A 17,964-nucleotide genomic window follows, 5' to 3' on the forward strand; every position below is an offset into this window, starting at 1 on the left:
CGCCCGTCACGTACTGCAACACCGAACAAAAAGCAAAAAAAAAAAACTCAACAGAAATAAAATCACTGTTGGCAATGTATCCATTTGCCAAAGGGCTTTCCTCTTTGGCGAAGCGTTCCGTGAGCGAGACAGCCGGTCTGACCGTGAACGGGGTTTCCGAGGGCTTTGAAGTTCAAACTGTCACTGCTCTGCTTCTTCCGTGAGCTAGTGCACACTCACAAACACACACATTGACCACCTTCACCACCTTGTACGGTATCGTGGCGCGCAGGAGAGAGAGCGCTCGGTGTTGCCTTTTAGGATTGTGCCAGACAGCGGAGGGAGGAAGTAGCTTCAATTGTTGACTTAGTAGCCACCCAGATCCTTGTCAGACGTCACCAAAAACAGAGAGAGAAAGAGAGAGAGAGAGAGAGAGAGAGAGTAGAGCAGCAATGGGTGGTTAATATTTTATTATGATGATTTTTTACCAAATCATACAAGTCACTCATACGTGTGCAATACTAAGCGCCATTAGTTTCGGGCATGGTGGTGCTCAGAAGGGATAATATTCAAGCAACAGAAGCAAAAAAAAAGCAAAAAGAGGACAAACATATTTGTAAAAATAAAAATAATCCCCGCCAAAGTGCCTGCACAAGCACAATGTGCCGTTGCGAGCGTTAAGGCGGGTTTGGGATGAGAGCACGCGCACCAGACAACCTTGTTGAGAGTCGAACACACTCACATACACACACGTTCACTGTTCTAGTAAGAATTGGCCACCCGTACGGTAGTAAAATTAGTATTCAGCGCCACCCATTGCGGCCGCACGGCCGAATGGCATTGGTTAGACAAATTTGCTTAATGATCGGCGCCACCGGTTCCGGGCGGGCGGGCGGGCGGCAAGCGGGAGCAACACTGCCGCCAAAATATTACCAAAATATTGCCCGCCCCAGAGTTTTGACACCACATCTGCTCAACCTCAACCTCAATCCGGCGTACGCCGGGAAGACATAAATCGTGTGCGCGCAAAACAGTGTAAAATAAAAAGCAAAGAATGATGGAATTAGAATTGCCCACCGTACCAGCGCGCGAGCCGTCTATTTTGTGTTTTTTTTTTTTTTTTGTTGATGGATTCGGATCGCAAGAGCTGGTGCACAAGAGCACATGTTTACATTACATCCTTTCAGCCCGTTCCGGAAGCATCGGAACGGAGGACCAACGCGTACGCGCTCACTCCAGAATTTAATGCCCGAGCTCATGCCCGTGGCCAGTTCTTGCCGGGAGCTTTGACATTCTCTGGTCGGAGTTGTGTATTTCTTTTTTTTTTGCCTCCCCATTACGCCATCATGTACACATTGTTCCCGGATAGTGAGCCGTCCCCGCATGGCCGCCGTCTGGGCGTCCCCTTGAGCCGCTGGGCAAACACATCGAATGACAAATCTATTTGTCCAAACCAAACAGTCGACGTCAAGGACCGAACCGTTTGTCGAACCGTTGTCGAACCCTGCGGGCGCTGGACGGGGATAATCGATGGACTAAAAGCGATTGACAAGCTAATCTACAGCCGTGTGGAGTTGGTAAGTGTGGCCGGGGCTGATTGAAACACTGCACACGACTAATCGGCGTCCTTAGTTGGAATCAATTTTGAAGGGTCGTTGTCCATCGCCGCCAGTACACATGTCAGATTGATGGTGCGATGCTTTGCACTAGCCACGCAGGTACGCGGGCACGCTGGTGTTACGCAAAACCAATTATCGGTACTAGCGATCGTGTTGGCAAGTTTGTATGCACTGTCTGCTTTATGTGTGTTTTTGTAACTTTAATGACGCAAAATTGCACGCGTTTGTGTCTGATGGGGTTTTTTTTTAAACATAAAACCTAACGTCTGCGTCACCGTGTCTGGTAGTGGTTTGGCAACAGTGGTGGAAGGTTTTTATTTATCTTGCGTCTAATTTTCAAATCTTTTCCCTGTCAAAATAATCTCGTTCCCCTCGCGCACCCGCTGCTTGGCAAACATCTTTACCTATTTTGATCCGTATGACATTACGTACACGATCGCTGGCGGCGCGAGCGGTCACGCTGTTGGAGAAAACGTAACAGCAAAGACACGAACGGACGGACTCGGTCGACTCGGTCATCTTAGGGTTCGATCCATGACCGCAACTGGTCCGGCTGGTGGCCATGACCGGGTACCGATAGATCACCTTTCCGCCCGGCTTCACCGGGTGTGTTGCTTCACCTTTCCAAATTCAAGCACCCAGAGACACACACACACGCATCTCACATCATTCGTCGCGCTTGAGGTACGCTAATGAGCACATCATTACGCGCCACGGCAAACAGCAATGGTACATACCAGGTGGGGCGTAGTAGCATGGCGTACATGTACGCTGTCGTCGTCGTCTTCGTCGCCGTTGGTAGCCCGACGCGAGCGTTTAGCCAAACAAACCTGCCTCGGTGGCGGTTAATGTTCTTTGGCCTTCCTGTTCCATCGCAACGAAGGAAGGGGCCCAAAAGAATCGAGCATATTGGCGTGCCGAAGATGACAGGTCCGGGATGATGTATGGTCGTCGGAGAAGCGTCGTACATTCGCGCTGTGTGCCGTAAACGCACATAGGGCTGCCGGCCGCGTCTTAGGTCGGGCCGTCTTGGGCCGAACAGTCTTCGGACGAGCTGTTTCAGGCGAGACCAACTGTGTAAACCCTTGAACGCATGGTCGGAGTGCGAATGAATGAAACAGGCTAAAATGTTGCCTAACGTGCGATTTGTTTCATGTGCCGTTGTGCTGTATCTGATTGACAATACATGTAGATATTCTATGGAATTCTTTGGATAAATAAGAAATAAAAACTGGCTTCAATGCCCCAGGCTTAAGGACATTTAAGGCGACAGTAGCGATTTGTTTGCATATGTTTATCGAAAAAATGTTGATTTTTTGTAAGTATGCGCTCAATAATTACAACTAATTTCTGTACCGCAATACAGATACTCCTTTTATTCCCCAACAAATTCTCAAGAAGAAGAGCATTCTCGTTGACAAAACAAAAATCCACTCTAACATCAATCTTCATTAGACTACTTTTAACACTCAATGTTTAAAACGATAAATTATGATTTCCGAATAAAATACTCGTTACCTTTAATAAGGCTTAATTGGCTTAAATGTGGGGTTCTTGGAAAGGTCAGCATCTTTTTGACAAAGCTCTTCACATGAAATACTCCAGTATTTTTGGAATTGGATATTTTTGAATTGCACTTTGGATTGCTTTTTCTTGGGAATTTTTAATTTTATTTTGATGCTACTCCTCATACCACGATAGTCCATGATATTGACTAATAAGTTCCCCAAATTCTTCGTCTGACCTTCTGCGCCTCTTGATTGCTCGCTTCATCATCAATTTTCAATTGCAATTCATATACTTCGAACGAAACGGACCAACACAGTTCGGCCAAACCTCTCAATTATTGGTTTTACTGGACGGTTTTACGACCACAGTAATAACCGAGTACCAAAGAAAGTTAATACAGGGCTTCTACCGTTTATTAAAGCATATCAAGGACCAATAATGTTTATTTATTTGGTAACCAGAAAGGATTATAAACTATTGATATTTTTGTATCCTTAGCAAAACGATGCAAAAAATGACTAAAACGTTATATTTATACGTTTCAAAAACAAGGGCAAGAGTCTACTTCCACTCCAAAGCCACATGCACAACAGTAGTTGTTGAAAAATACAAAACCACTGCGTGCTTTGGAGCTGATGAACACCAATCTAACTCATAACAGACTTTGAGCACAAGATTTGAACAGGTGAGAGCGTGATGAAGTAAGGAAAGTAGAGATTTATGATTTGGTTGGCCTTCTTAGTGTTAACTACAAACGTAGCTTATTGAGCACGAATTGAGTGGGGATTACAAAATAAAACCAACTTTATAATGTAGACCATCAAAAGGCTAACCAAATTACAAAATCACCCTCCTAAAATCACAACTTCGCCCACACCGAAAAGGGTTAACCCGGCCTTTCCAACGCTCAATTTGTTAGCGTCACCGCCTCAGCGTAGTGCAGCGCGTCTTGCGGCTACTCCCATTAGCAGACAAATCAGATCTGTTTGCATCAGCAAACTCATAACCGTCTGCTCGTATACACACGTTTTCCACTCTCGCACACACACCCTCCTCGTCGTGTCGACCTCAAACGCGCGTGGCATCGCATTTGCATCAAGGCTGGTGGCCGGCACATGTCTGCAAATTACATAAATCTCTCGATCTGCTCCGCCCCACTTCATCAAACCCAGCGGCAGAAGGGCCAACACAAAATTTTGATGGATGCGCTTGAAAAATGTTCGAAGGCTTCCATCGTTTCATCGTTCCCCCCTCGCCTCCTCTCCGTTCGGACGCCGAAAGCATAATCTGATTTTGAAGCACCAGCCGCCTGAGCCAGCGCACGACGTACACGAAGGATCGTTCTTCTCCGTTCGCCCCACTGCGAAAAGCATGCCCATCTATTCATCTTTAATCTTCATGAATCTATTCTAGCGAAAGCGTGGCCATCATTCCCCCCCCCCTCCCAACGGCATCACCTCCTCCCCGGCAGCGCATGTTCACATGTGTGAAGTCAACCGTGAAGCTGGGCCTCAAAAATTGGACAATCCCGTGTGCCAGGACCGACCCGATTCGACCAGGAAAAGTAAATCGTAAAATTGGAACGCGAACGGAACAGAAGGAAAAAAAGCATCATACACCGATACACTCACACACACACACATACACACAGACACAGGCCGAAAGGCAGAAAACATCAAATATTGCTTCTCCTCGCATTCCGTGTGGGGAGAACGGGGCGGCGCACCGTAATAGTAGCGAGCACAGCAACTTGTGCCGAGGATCACTCATCTTGCTCTTCATCCCTCTCTCTGTGTGTGTATGTGTTGGTGGGGATGGGGAAAGGGGAAATCCAAGGGTACGGTAGCATAATGTTTAATAATAGACAGCCATAATGCGGATGATGAAAGGATATTTATTTACTTTTATTACAGTTTGTGGTCCCGGGCCTCGGAGCGGAGAAGGAGTGTGGTCACACGGAGGCTACGAGTGCACCCGTTGGGTAGGATGAGGGCCCATAAAAAGGGAGGAGGGTAAGAAAAAGAATAAAAACACCGATCGCATGGATGTGACGTGCGCTGTGTGTGTGAGTGTGCTGTGCTTACAACGGTACGGAATTGGGCAATGAAATTATCCCTTCCAATTTTCGAGTTTCACTATTTTCTCCTTATTCTGAGAGCCTCATTCTGGACTGGCCTGCGAACAGAGCAAGCGGAAGGGTGGGGGGTGGTTTCTTTGTTCTTTGCTAGCGCCCTTTTGGTGGGGCGGAAATGTGTTGTGTTCACTTATTGACCTCCGTCTTCCCTTTATGATAAAGGATGACATTTGAACCGGAAAGCATGTCAGGGAACTGGTTTCGAAGGGTAGATGAAGCCACTTCGTAACTTTGCGGCTTCGACTTCGGGCCGTGGAGAGCGAACGATGACGCCACAGCCCGGAAGGAGAAGAAGAAGTTCTGGAACGATCATTAATGTTTATGTGTTCGCAGAAAGGAGCAAAAGGGGAAAGCAAGCGCAAGTGGAGGCTTAATAGCTGGAGCGATGGCAAAGACACAAAAGTGCCTTGTGTTCCTTCTGCTCCCTTTGTATGTGTGTGTGTTGCCTTCCTTCTTTGCAGCGGGAGCGCTGCGCGCTCCTGTGGGAGACGATTTTACAACATTTTAATCACAATCTCAACCTCAAGGAGCTGCCACTCTTTCTGCACTGATACTGGCTGTTGCTGATAATTTACGTTTACGTTTGACCCATTGTTTGCAGGCTGCTTATTCGCTGGTAATTTTCTATGCTGCCTACGAGATGAAACGGAGGCGGGGAGTGTTGTTCAAGGCGGAGAAGGTGCGGGGGGAAATTAAACCTGGCAAACGGATGCCAAATGTCAATCAGTCAGTGGGAGGGACCTTTTGTTTGATTGGTAATGCTTTGCAAGAGAGAGAGAGAAAAGCCTTTGCCCGCCGTTGAGCCGGCAAGAAAGGTGGGAAAGATCAGCTGGGTGGTCGGTGGGGACATGCTACACGCAGACACACGGCATAATTAAATGTTTGAAGGTAAGCGCATTCGTTGGACCGCAGCGGCAGTGTGAGCGGTAATTGTAATTTTATAATCCATTTCAATTAATTATTGACGATGGATCCCGCTAGAAGATCGGTGGAAATGACTGGCTGAGCCGGTAGACAATACTTCAAGAGTGATTAAACAGCCAGCAATTGATATGCACGCACAAAGAGGAGCCACCCACAGTGGGAGTGAAACATTTTCCCCGTTTTCTACCAGTCTTGTGATTGTGATGATAAATGCATGTGAATTTGTGTTTTTTTTTCTGCTCCTCCTCTTTCTCTCTACTTTCTTCAGTTCACCATCAAACGAAACCCTCCGCTCTCTGTTGCTCTCTCGGTGGAATAATTAATAGCGTGCAGGAAGAAGAGCAGTCGGGAGGAGGGTGAAATGGAATAGCTAACCTGCTCGGAGCTTGCATAATTGTTAGCACCTTCCCATCCAGACACATACCGAAGCCCACCACAATAATGCGGACGATGCGTACGAGTAGATAAGGAGGGAGAGTTGGGCTGGCTAATAACACTAACGATGCCGTATGCAAAGCGACACACAACGGAAAGGCGGGCGTGGTGTGTCTGTTTCAATTGAAGCAACACTAATAACACTCCACCGTACATGTTCAAATGAGGGGGGTTTGTGGAAAACCCAGACTGCACTCAGCATGCTTGTTTCATTATACTGAAAAGTGATATGAACGAGAAGAGAGTGTTTTTTTGTGGGAGCGAGAAAACATAAAACACCAGGCTGCTCCATGGCTTTTCGAACGTGAAGCACCAGGCGTCTCCATTCGTGAAAACGGGGAATAAATTTGCAGTTTTGTGTCTATTTTAAGTGGAATTGTATATTCAAAGAACATATTTATATTATTTCTCGGTATTGTTACGAGCTTTGCAGCAATTTCAACTCCAAAAGCTTAATTGGACAATACCAAAATTCGATATTTTTTTTTATTAAGTGCGTTTCCAAAAACGGGAATGTATATTCACCAGCACCTGGGAGGCAATTTTACCCACATCAGCCTCCCACGTGACAACCTGTTTAAGTGGAAACGAGATTTGTCCCCCCCCCCCATTTTGTACCTACCCAAATGTAGTCCGTGTCCGTGTGGGCGCGCGCGCGCACCTGTACTTTGCGCCGTACTTCCGCAGACAACAGCACCAGCCTGAACGGCGGCCCGGGCCCTGACCTAGCCGCTAGTGCACTCCAGGCCAGCCGCGTACGTTCGTGATACGAGGTGATGGCTTCTTGATTGATGGCAAAATTTCATTTCTTCACTTTAACTAATTTTCGCTCGAATTTGTTGTGACGCTGGCCGGGGCGACGGGATGCCAGCGCGTGAATAAAACAGAGGCCCCTGGACCCTTCGCAGGCGTATTTCACTTTCGCTATTCGGTGTTGCTCACCAGCGCACACAACAACACACTTTTACACACATACACACGCACACTCCCTCTCTGTGTGTCGCACACACGATGATGCGCCGGTGATTATTATTATATTTCTAAAAAATTTGATTTAATTTTCTGCTTCCCCCACAATTCAACACGCCCGCGCTGGGTGCTATGTGGCCGCCGGCTGCTGACGTTTCTGCTCCATTTGGCTGAGGGGGGTGGGAAGGGGACGATTTTTCTATATATTCACCACCACTTACCAACACACTTGCGTGCGCGCGCGTGCTTACTACTTTCGGCTGACAGAGCAATTTGTGATACGATGGTTTAAGGAAAGAGGTGCACGGATACGCACCGGTAGCACATTACAGCACGCTTTTGGCGCACATCACGACACACACACACACACAGACACACGAACACTCACTTATACGCATTCATCGACGCGCACACTTTCACGGCAGGAATTTAAAAGATTTGCCACTGGCTGTTGCGGCTTCGCCCCAATTCGCCTACGCGCGCGTTCCGTTGTGTGGCGTCGTGTAGTGTGTAAATACAGGAGCAATTTGCCTCCCCCCTCTCTGTGTCGACTCGTGGATCGTCGCTTATTATTGTTCACACCTCATTGCACGACTTAGCGCTATTTTTCTTTGCCACTTTTTAGCGCGCTCTTTGCGCTCGCACCACACAATCGCTCGTTATTACCGATATGCTCGTGATGCACACACTTACAGCAACCCGCAAGAAGGACACACTGTCGGGGAACACTGGGAGCCGATTTCGCTACGCTTAAAGAGAATTATTCATAATTAGAACATTAAAAATCAAAACTCGGTGATCAAACTTTCCGCGCACAAAACAAAACGCGGGAACGAGAGCGTGCACGCGGTGGGAAACTTTGTACAATAACATCGGGGATGAAAATGGCTTTGTTTTGCTGGCTCAAATATTGGGAGGGGATCGGTTAACGTGGTTCGGTGATGCTGTCGTGAATGGAACGGTCTGACTGTTCGTCTTTGCCGTTCTTACAGAGAAGCGAACTCTTTGGATACGAAACACACACACACACGGAGAAACGATGCAAGAAAAGCTGTCCTGTTTTGGTTGCGTTACATAATAATAATCCAAAAAAGAAAAACTTCCCGTCGCGTCCGTTTTTCCTTTTCGCCGTCCCCTGCAAGCGCTGTTGTCTTGCGCGGAAACTATTTTCGGGCACGCCGACGGTGTGCCCGTGCGCGTCAAACGGGTGGCGCTGTGCAAAGAATTAAGGTGACAAAACAGTCGATGGCGCGATGTTGCCCCTGTATGTTTTTTACGCCGTCTGCGCGATTCTTAGAGGGAACGACGGAGGCGAGCATACGGCAAGCGGAGTAGAGTGTGTGTTTGTGTGCGTTTCTGTACCGCTCGATCTACCACTCGATCTACCGCTACAGACTTTACGTCCCAAATCTGGCAAAGAGCGACATGCCAGGTGTTTGGGGACGTGTGCTCACTCAAACGATGGTACTTATCGTTCGTTTTCGTTTTTTCAATCGAGACTGTGAAACACGTGAAGCGTGTATTTTAAGTTATATGTGTAAAATATTGAAAACATTTAGGGCCCCCCGGCTGAACGAAAATGTAGCGGCAACATTCGCTGCCAAATCGTATGGAAGAGCAGTCAAATTGCAAATGTATTGCATGCGAAACGAATCGATTTGTTTCGTGTTGGCTTGTTGCAGGAACACTTTTTGGGATGCAGTTGCAAACCAAAAACAGACAAAAAAAGTAATCTAAACTTTATTTAAAGTCATTTTTATGGGCAAAAACATGCAGATTTTGAAATAAATATAGATAAATCAGAAGGTGTTGTCATTGTTGCCTTGGTTGCTTCAACCCAATACAATAAATACGGTCACATTCCAGTGCTAACAGCTCTTCGGTTAAAAAAAAAGGGGTTCTCAGCTTATTTTTTATCAGTTGTACATTTGGGGTCGAGATTCACTATAACTTATGTAAAGTAACCATTCATTTGAAATATATTTTGGTCGAAATATGAGGCATTCGACGAGAGATACGGGAGGTATTTGAGTTACGCTTGGTTTTAAAAAGGCTATTATATCCACAAAGGAGGAAAACGATCAAACAAAAATGTGAATGAACATTATATTCCCGATAGGAAACATTTCAATAAAAGCCACTGTTTGTGAGCTTTGTCTCGGCCGATCTCGTGGTGCAGTCGTCAACTCGTACACCTTAACAACTTGCCCGTCGTCATGGGTTCAAACCCTGCATGGGCCTTACCGCTCATATGTAGAACTGAGCTTTCTGCAATAAGTCATTGAAAGCAAAGCCAAGCTCCACTAGTAGTGGTACAGGGAGACCGAAAACGGTAATATTGTGCCAAAAAAGAAGAAGAAGAAGAAGGCTTAGTTGTTAACTCTGAGCTTTGGAATCAAAGTTAGTTGATGTATCAGATGGAGCTTATCCAGTGCAATTTGACGTCTAAAAACGAAAAAAGGAATAAAACCTGTTTTGACAGCTAGATCCATAACAAACTGGATGCTTTTATGATTGTTCTATAAACTCACTACTAAGTCTATCCAGAATATTCATAATCGTACACGATAGTTGAGATAAATTGGTGGTCTGCTGAAAGGATATATATACAGACACTGTGATAAGTTCCTTACTTTAAGTATAATATCATATTTGGTTCGGCTGGTACACTGCATGCTGGCTGAACGGATTCGACAATTGTTGTCGATGTATCAGATTTTGTGAAGAAAATGGTAATTTTGAAATCCTGTAACCTTCAAATCTTCGTTTTAATCCAATAACTGGCCGCCTGGTAAGTTTTTTGGCTTCTTTCTTCGTGCTACGGCTCCAGAAAAACCACATCTCTTTCCTGCGAAATACCGTTTAAACTTCAAGGCATACTAGGTTTTGTTATGGAAAAAACTGTCAAAGTGTGTGTCGATGTATTGGTGAGGAAGAACACCATAAGCCCACCTGATATAAACACTCATTTTGCTTGGAATAGATAGTACTGTAACTTTCTCATACTACTTCTTTCGTCAATTTAGCTTGCTAATCGAACGATAATTATCGACCGAATGTGTAGAGGAATTCATAACTCACGCATTTTGCTTAACTTGACAACATCTTTTTTTTTTTTTAGGGACTTGTACAATCCAGTTTTAATTATAAATTAGTATAATTTGAATTTTAGTAACATGAAGTCGGGAAAATTTTAATTACACCAACCAAGCCGTACCTGTAGCAACGTCAGGCAATATATAACATTTCGTTTGCCAGCGCGTGTCGGTAACTTGCGTCAATGAAATTCGTCTTAAACTCCTCTCCCCCCCCCCCTCTCCCCATCCCCGGCAATGATCAAATCGCATGATATAAGATATGCTACAAATACATCATACGTTCGAATGGCCAGTCGTCATACACGCGCTCACTTATCACCTACCAGCGATCCACGACCAACGAGACGTCGAACGATGAACGAACCAGTGCAAACCACTTGCCCCATTTGCCCCGCACCGCTCCACTCCTCACTCCTCCCCTCCCCCTCCGTACTGTGTTCAATTACACTTCACGCTCCACTCAGACTAACAGGTGTCGAAGGCCCAATCCTGCGGCCTTTAGTTGATTATTTTCTTCCCCCGGATTGTACACGGCTCGTTCCACCTGTCCGTTTGCCTTGACGTTATTCCCCTTGCTCTCATTCCCCTCCTCTCGCCACCCGTTTCCTTTCCATCACCATCACCGCCGCCAATGCTGCTGCTACTAACCAGGCTAGGCAAACCTCCAAAGAATACGTAATCAGTAGGAAATTGATCATTTAGAAACATTGGCGCTCGTGTTGGTGGTTTGGTTGGTGTGTGTCTGTGTGTATGTGTGGTTGTGCTAAGACGGAGAAAGAGAGGAAAGGAGCTGCTCGCGGGCGATGGAACGCACCGTGATGATTCCATCATGCGCGCTTCATCGTCCCATCCGGATGTGAAGGCGCAGATTGACGGGACGAAATGTCAACGGCGCGTCAGTTCCTGTGACAAGATGGAATATCCTACCTGCAAGCGGATGCGACAATAATTTGCCCACGCGTACAGGCAGGGCAAAGCGGACAAGAACAAAAAAAGGGAAGGAAGGAGGAGCCTAGCAGCAAAACTAGGTAAACATCTGAGACTATGTGAAAAATGGCACTTTGAGGCACTGAACCCGGCGATGGAGGTGGATGTATTTTTTCATTGCTTTTACTACACGCTCCATCACATTGTGGGAAGAAGCGCCTGGTAGGATTAAAAAAGCTGATTCTGTGAAATAAAGGTGCTTTCTTTTCTGTTCCTGTTTTGTCGTATATTCTGCCAGCTTCATGTAAGGTGCTAAGCAAGTGAGCAACAGCAACTGACGACGATGATGGTGTGTTGGCGCTTACTGCTGCCCTCGTGTTGCGTTAGTTTGCAAATCTTGTTGACGCTGGCACGCTGGCTTACGGGCTGTGTGTGTGTGTGTGTGTGTGTGTGTGTGTGTGTGTGTGTGTGTGTGTGTGTGTGTGTGTTGCCTTGTTTCTTGTGCGCTAGTTACCATGGAGACTCTGCCACCATGGATGGAAAGTTGGAAAAGCGCTACCTCTACTCTCGAAGAACAAAAAAAGAGCAAATGAAAGAGAGAGAGCGCTAGCAACTTCGAACGAAAAGCTGTCTCAAGCAAAAGCAATCTCTGATAAAACCTGAAACAAGGTAAGTGGGATGGAATAAAACAAAACAAAAAAAATCTGACACTGAACTGGAAATGGGGAGCCAAGTACATCCTCTCGGACAGGATATTGCATTACGCTGCGCTGTTCTTGTCAGCTCGATTCCCTCCAGGAAGGGCCCCCTCCCGACAACACGGTTGGGCACAAGCATGCGACAAACTCACGATGACAGCAAACAGCCACGACGACACAAAAAAATCTACGAAAATTAATTCAAAAATTTGTAACGCAGATCATGCTTCGGATTAACGAAGGATAAAATTGTCCAGTTTTGTTGGGCCGTCTGCACCCTCCACTTTCTCACCCCAATTCGGCTTGCAGCGCCGTTTACCGCCGACATGCATAAAACCCACCGGAAGTTGTTGGAAGATTAGCTGTTCCGTTTGATTTTGGCTGCCGATAGGGAGATTTTATACTTTTGCAAGCCGCAAAATAAAACAACCATCATCAGCAATCACCAACGTTTCCCCGGTGCGTGCTCGCCGCTTGAGGAACCACTTGGCGAGTCTATCCACTTACAAAAGTTATTTGAATTGTTTCTTGTTTTCTCGCTCTGCTCTCGGCGCTTCTTGTTTCTCTTCTCGCCCACCACGCGCTGGGTTCTGTGAGTGGGAGGGAGTCGTTTTTTCATTCATTTTTCCCACTGGTTGGCCGGACTTTTTCGCACGCAATCACCACACATATCATCCGGCCTAGCCGAAAAGTTGACACACACACACACCGCACACACCATTATTAGCTTCCTGCTTATCCTGCCCGGCAGGGTGGTGAATGTATGTTTTCCTTTCTCCCCCTTTTTTCTCTCTCTCTATCTTTCCATCTACTTCTCTCTTACTGTATTCTGACTTTTTTTTACCTCCTATAGCTTGTGACAGCCCCGAACGGTAGACAAATCGTACCGTACGAGAGATCGAGCAAATAATGATGCTGTGCTCCACACCTAATGATGGTGGGGATGCCGCATGCTGGCCTACTACCACCACTTGGCTGTTTGGAGCACTGTCGCTGCGCTACATGGTTACCCAGACTTTTGTTGTTGTGGTTGTTGTTGTGCCGTTGGTCCGCTTACGCTTTATTTCGAGGCAACGTGTAGCACAGCAGTAGGCGACGATTTCGCGTCTTTCTTGGATGCGCTGAATTGATCTCTCGCTCTACCTCGCGCTCCCGGCACCGCCGTAGTGTACGAGCAGATTAGCCGTGAACTGTCATTCTCACTCTCCATCAAACTGTGGCCTGTGCACACTTCTCTCAACCGGACCACTTCACGCGTTTTGTCCGGCGGTTTGGCAGTGGCGTGCGGTTCTAAAATAAAAAAAAAGAAACGAACGCAGGACCATACCAGCTTCTCACTCGAACACAAGGGAGTTTCGGAGGAACTGCACACACATTCACTGGGGTTTGTTTAACATGCGGGGAAATAAGCGGGACGGGAATGGGACGTTCAAAATCACGACGATTACTTTCACGCTCTCTATCTCTCTTTCTCACACACACGCGCGTACGTACGGAGAGAGGTTCTATCTCGAGCTCCCGTTAATCATGAAAACTATCCACACTTAATCCTGTTTGGAATTTAATGCACTTAAAGCAGCACACGTACGAGACATACACACTCACACCCATACGTCCTTGCGGAGGACTTAATGCACCTCACTGACAGTCACCACATAATGGAGGAGGTCCGTCCAGGGTTGTTTTTTTTTCGCCCGCACGAACTCGTTCACTCACACCGAACGAAGAGGAAAAGTGGTTCAACTGGGAATAACATTTCCCCGCACACTTGACTCACAATTCGCGTTTGTCGTACCTCGCGCGTCTGTCGTTCCCAGACTTCCCAAACGATAGTAGGCACTCTATAGGCACTAGGGACACGGTGGAAACAGTGCCGCTGAGTGGCCTGACTGACACGGGACGTCCTCTTTCCCGCACGAGAGTCTGTACACGTCTGGCGAGACAGCGCGCGAGAACGAGCCGGACCCAGAGCAGCCGTACGTGTTCGCATCTGCTCCGGCGAGCTGGTGTTGGTGTTGTTTTGTGAGAAGAGCGGATGCTGCGCTAAGTAGCAGCTGTTTTTTGTGCGTGGAAAATGGATGAGATTGCGAGAGAGGGAGAGAGTTTGAGAGATGAGATGAGAATGGTGATTGGTTGGGAAATTCTGACGGATGAGATTTTCACTACGACAAAGAATGCGCGAGCGTGAGGTCAAGTTTCTAAAGGAGGTTATATAGAATATTGGTAAACTTACCCTCAAAGTTTGTTGGTTTGTTGTATTCAAAAAGATTTTTACGTTGTTTTTTTTTTATTTACACTGCCTTGCACCAATTGTTTCAAGATTCAATAATTAAAAAAGACTTTCCTCTCGTAAACCAATTGTTAGAATGACTCGTTCCTCGTAGAAATCTTCACCCTTCATCGTTCTCCTATGTTTACTAGATCGCTGTCCAAAATATTTAAATGTAGAGGAATTTAATTTCCCATGCCTACTCTTCGCCCATTTTATATTGTTCACTCCTAAACCAGCAATACAGCCGGGCTGTCCCAGCTTTTCGAGCATTTTGCAATCAAAGATATGCGACCAAGAATTTTGCAACCAAAGGATTTTGTGGCCAAAGGATTTGCGACCAATAATTAAGCAAACGAATAGTTTGCGACCAAGAAGTTTGCGACCAATATGTTTGTGATCAAGAAGGTTGCGATCAAGAAGTTGGCGACCAAATATGTTGTGTCCTAGGACCTTTTGATTTTGCTCTGCGTTTCCCAGAGCCTACTTGAGCTTGAGTAGCAGATGGAAACGTATATTCACAGTATACGTTGTACAGTCTAAAGCTTGTATTTTTTTAAGAATTCAATGTCCATTACACTGCTTCTAAACGAGCCAAAAAATCTTTCGCGAAAATTTTGGCGACCCTTTCTATTTGTCAAACCGTCCTTGTTTAGCCCGAATATAGGGCTTCGTTCGTAATGTCGCGAAACGCGAGCGTTGCCTTTCTGAGAAAAATTCCGATTCTGTTCTAAAACTGAGAAGTTGTTTTAGAACAAAGAGCTCGCAGAAAATTTGTCGCTGTACAAAAAATGGTCGCCTAGCAGCAGTGTTAGCACCGACAAACCGACGTGACACTGGCGTTACAAAAGTGTCCCACATGAACGTACTGTCATTTACCAGTGAGGCGAACACTTCTGTCAAAGTAAGCTCTGTTCACTGCTGCTTCAATGTAAACAACTTTTCTAAATACAAATTGCGAAGGAAGTGTGAGGCAAGATTTTGTGAGAATTATTGGACCAAACACCCAGGAAAAATCATTTTATAAGTTTCCAAATCAATGCAAAAGATGTGAGAAGTACATAAAACAATACGCATTAGAATTTGCGAAGAAAAACAAAAAGGGGGTTTAGCAGTTTCTTCTCTGTGTCAGTGTAGTATGCGAATCATTATAGAGATGGCGCTAGTGTTTAACGTATTTTCATTTGAAATAAGGAGACAACTTTTGAAGCTCATTTTGTTCGAAGTGTCACGTCGGTTTGTCGGTGGTGTTAGACCTTATTCTGCTTTTGGCACAACAACCGCTGTTAGTCAAAGCCTGCCTGTACTAATACTGGGCTTGGCACTTACTGATTACACACAACAGGATAGTCAGTCCTACATATGGGAGCACCCCTACCAGCATTAAACGGCTTTGAAGGCATTCAGAAGGCATTTAAGGCCTTAGTCGCCTTAGAAGGCGAATAAAGATTTCAACCGAAACTTTCACGGCTGTAACGGGTTCTCTTCGAAATCTTTAAACTTTTTGATTCAAGGAGAACAGATAGCTTGCCGCCATCTTAGCTTGTTTATATACTGAATTTGCACCTGTATCAATGTAACTGCCAAATAGAGCAGTGACAACGCTTTTGGTTCCGAACCGAGAAAGCGTGTGTTCAAATCCAGATTTTTATGATCTTTTTTCTGCGTTTATTTCTTTTTAAATTAATTTTTTCTTACTATAATTACTTTAAACAAAATTTATGTGAAGCGAAATTAAAATAATACCTTTTAAAAAAACATAATAATTACACTTTGTTCACCGTTCATTATCAGGATGGGAGAAATATGTATCTCATTTTTCTTTTTATTTTAGTTATCGAAATGAGTTTGATATATTATCACCTTTCAATGAGTTGGTCTTTAACAACCGAATAATGTAGACCATCTTTAATAAAGTGAAATAGCTCAGAGCTTAACGCAAGAGAACATAACACGTAAATCGTGCTATCGAATCTCACGCTCATATCTGGGAACACTACAACAGTGCAGTGCTGAAGACACTTGTAAGGTTTTCTTTTGACAGTTGCAATTTCAAATTTCAAATTAAAAGCGAAATTTTTCATTGACATATTTCAAAGGCATTTAATTACTGCTAAATGCACTGCTGATCGCCTTCAATTCGCCGGCGATTACAAGGCGATTAGAAGGCATTTAATGGAAATTTGCGGGTAGGGACGGTCCATTCGAGGTTTGAACCCATGTTGTTAAGTCGTACGAGTTGACGACTGTAACACGAGCCAAAGACCATTAGACCAGATCTTAAGAACAAAACAGAACAGACTATGTAATATCACATAACCGACGAGACATTACGTTGAACACAACAAAGGACTGTGTCGTTAAAGACGAAACATCAAGTCAGCCTATATTCTTAGGTTCAAATAACTATAAAACGGAGTACCTTTAAACACTCATTTGGTGGAGCCAGAGTGAAAACTTGAGCTTTTCAAAAATAAACTGATTTTTTTATGCTACTGAATTAACGGTCCTAACGATCTTATGACACAGGTACGATCAAAGTGCTGATAACCCTACCAGCATTAAACGGCTTTGAAGGCATTCAGAAGGCATTTAAGGCCTTAGTCGCCTTAGAAGGCGAATAAAGATTTCAACCGAAACTTTCACGGCTGTAACGGGTTCTCTTCGAAATCTTTCAACTTTTTGATTCAAGGAGAACAGATAGCTTGCCGCCATCTTAGCTTGTTTATATACTGAATTTGCACCTGTACCAATGTAACTGCCAAATAGAGCAGTGACAACGCTTTTGGTTCCGATCCGAAAAAGCGTGTGTTCAAATCCAGATTTTTATAATCTTTTTTCTGCGTTTATTTCTTTTTAAATTAATTTTTTCTTACTATAATTACTTTAAACAAAATTTATGTGAAGCGAAATTAAAATAATACCTTTTTAAAAAAACATAATAATTACACTATGTTCACCGTTCATTATCAGGATGGGAGAAATATGTATCTCATTTTTCCTTTTATTTTAGTTATCGAAATGAGTTTGATATATTATCACCTTTCAATGAGTTGGTCTTTAACAACCGAATAATGTAGATCATCTTTAATAAGGTGAAATAGCTCAGAGCTTAACGCAAGAGAACATAACACGTAAATCGTGCTATCGAATCTCACGCTCATATCTGGGAACACTACAACAGTGCAGTGCTGAAGACGCTTGTAAGGTTTTTCTTTTGACAGTTGCAATTTCAAATTTCAAATTAAAAGCGAAATTTTTCATTGACATATTTCAAAGGCATTTAATTACTGCTAAATGCACTGCTGATCGCCTTCAATTCGCCGGCGATTACAAGGCGATTAGAAGGCATTTAACGGAAATTTGCGGGTAGGGAATTTTTTTTTATAAACTATGCATACAC

The 17,964-nt window shown here is 44.8% G+C and overlaps 1 protein-coding gene across 5 annotated transcripts in view; it reads right to left on the reverse strand.

The window, feature by feature from the left end:
- LOC121595190 overlaps positions 1 to 15,008 on the reverse strand; it is a 63,816-nt gene extending 48,808 nt beyond the window's left edge. Inside the window, exons 1-3 of one of the 5 annotated variants that reach the window (XM_041918931.1) lie at positions 14,526 to 15,008; positions 13,137 to 13,582; positions 7,223 to 8,318 (exon numbers count right to left, since the gene is read on the reverse strand). The gene's annotated coding sequence lies outside the window, so the exon portion shown is untranslated. Of the gene's footprint in view, positions 1 to 7,222; positions 8,319 to 8,434; positions 8,690 to 13,136; positions 13,608 to 13,897; positions 14,058 to 14,525 lie in introns of those variants that run through there. The other 4 variants (XM_041918935.1, XM_041918932.1, XM_041918934.1 and 1 more) reach the window with 4 other exon arrangements.
- Between the last annotated feature and the right edge of the window lie 2,956 nt (positions 15,009 to 17,964).

Source organism: Anopheles merus, chromosome 3R (assembly GCF_017562075.2).
Source record: "Anopheles merus strain MAF chromosome 3R, AmerM5.1, whole genome shotgun sequence".
NCBI classification, from domain to species: Eukaryota; Metazoa; Arthropoda; class Insecta; order Diptera; family Culicidae; genus Anopheles; species Anopheles merus.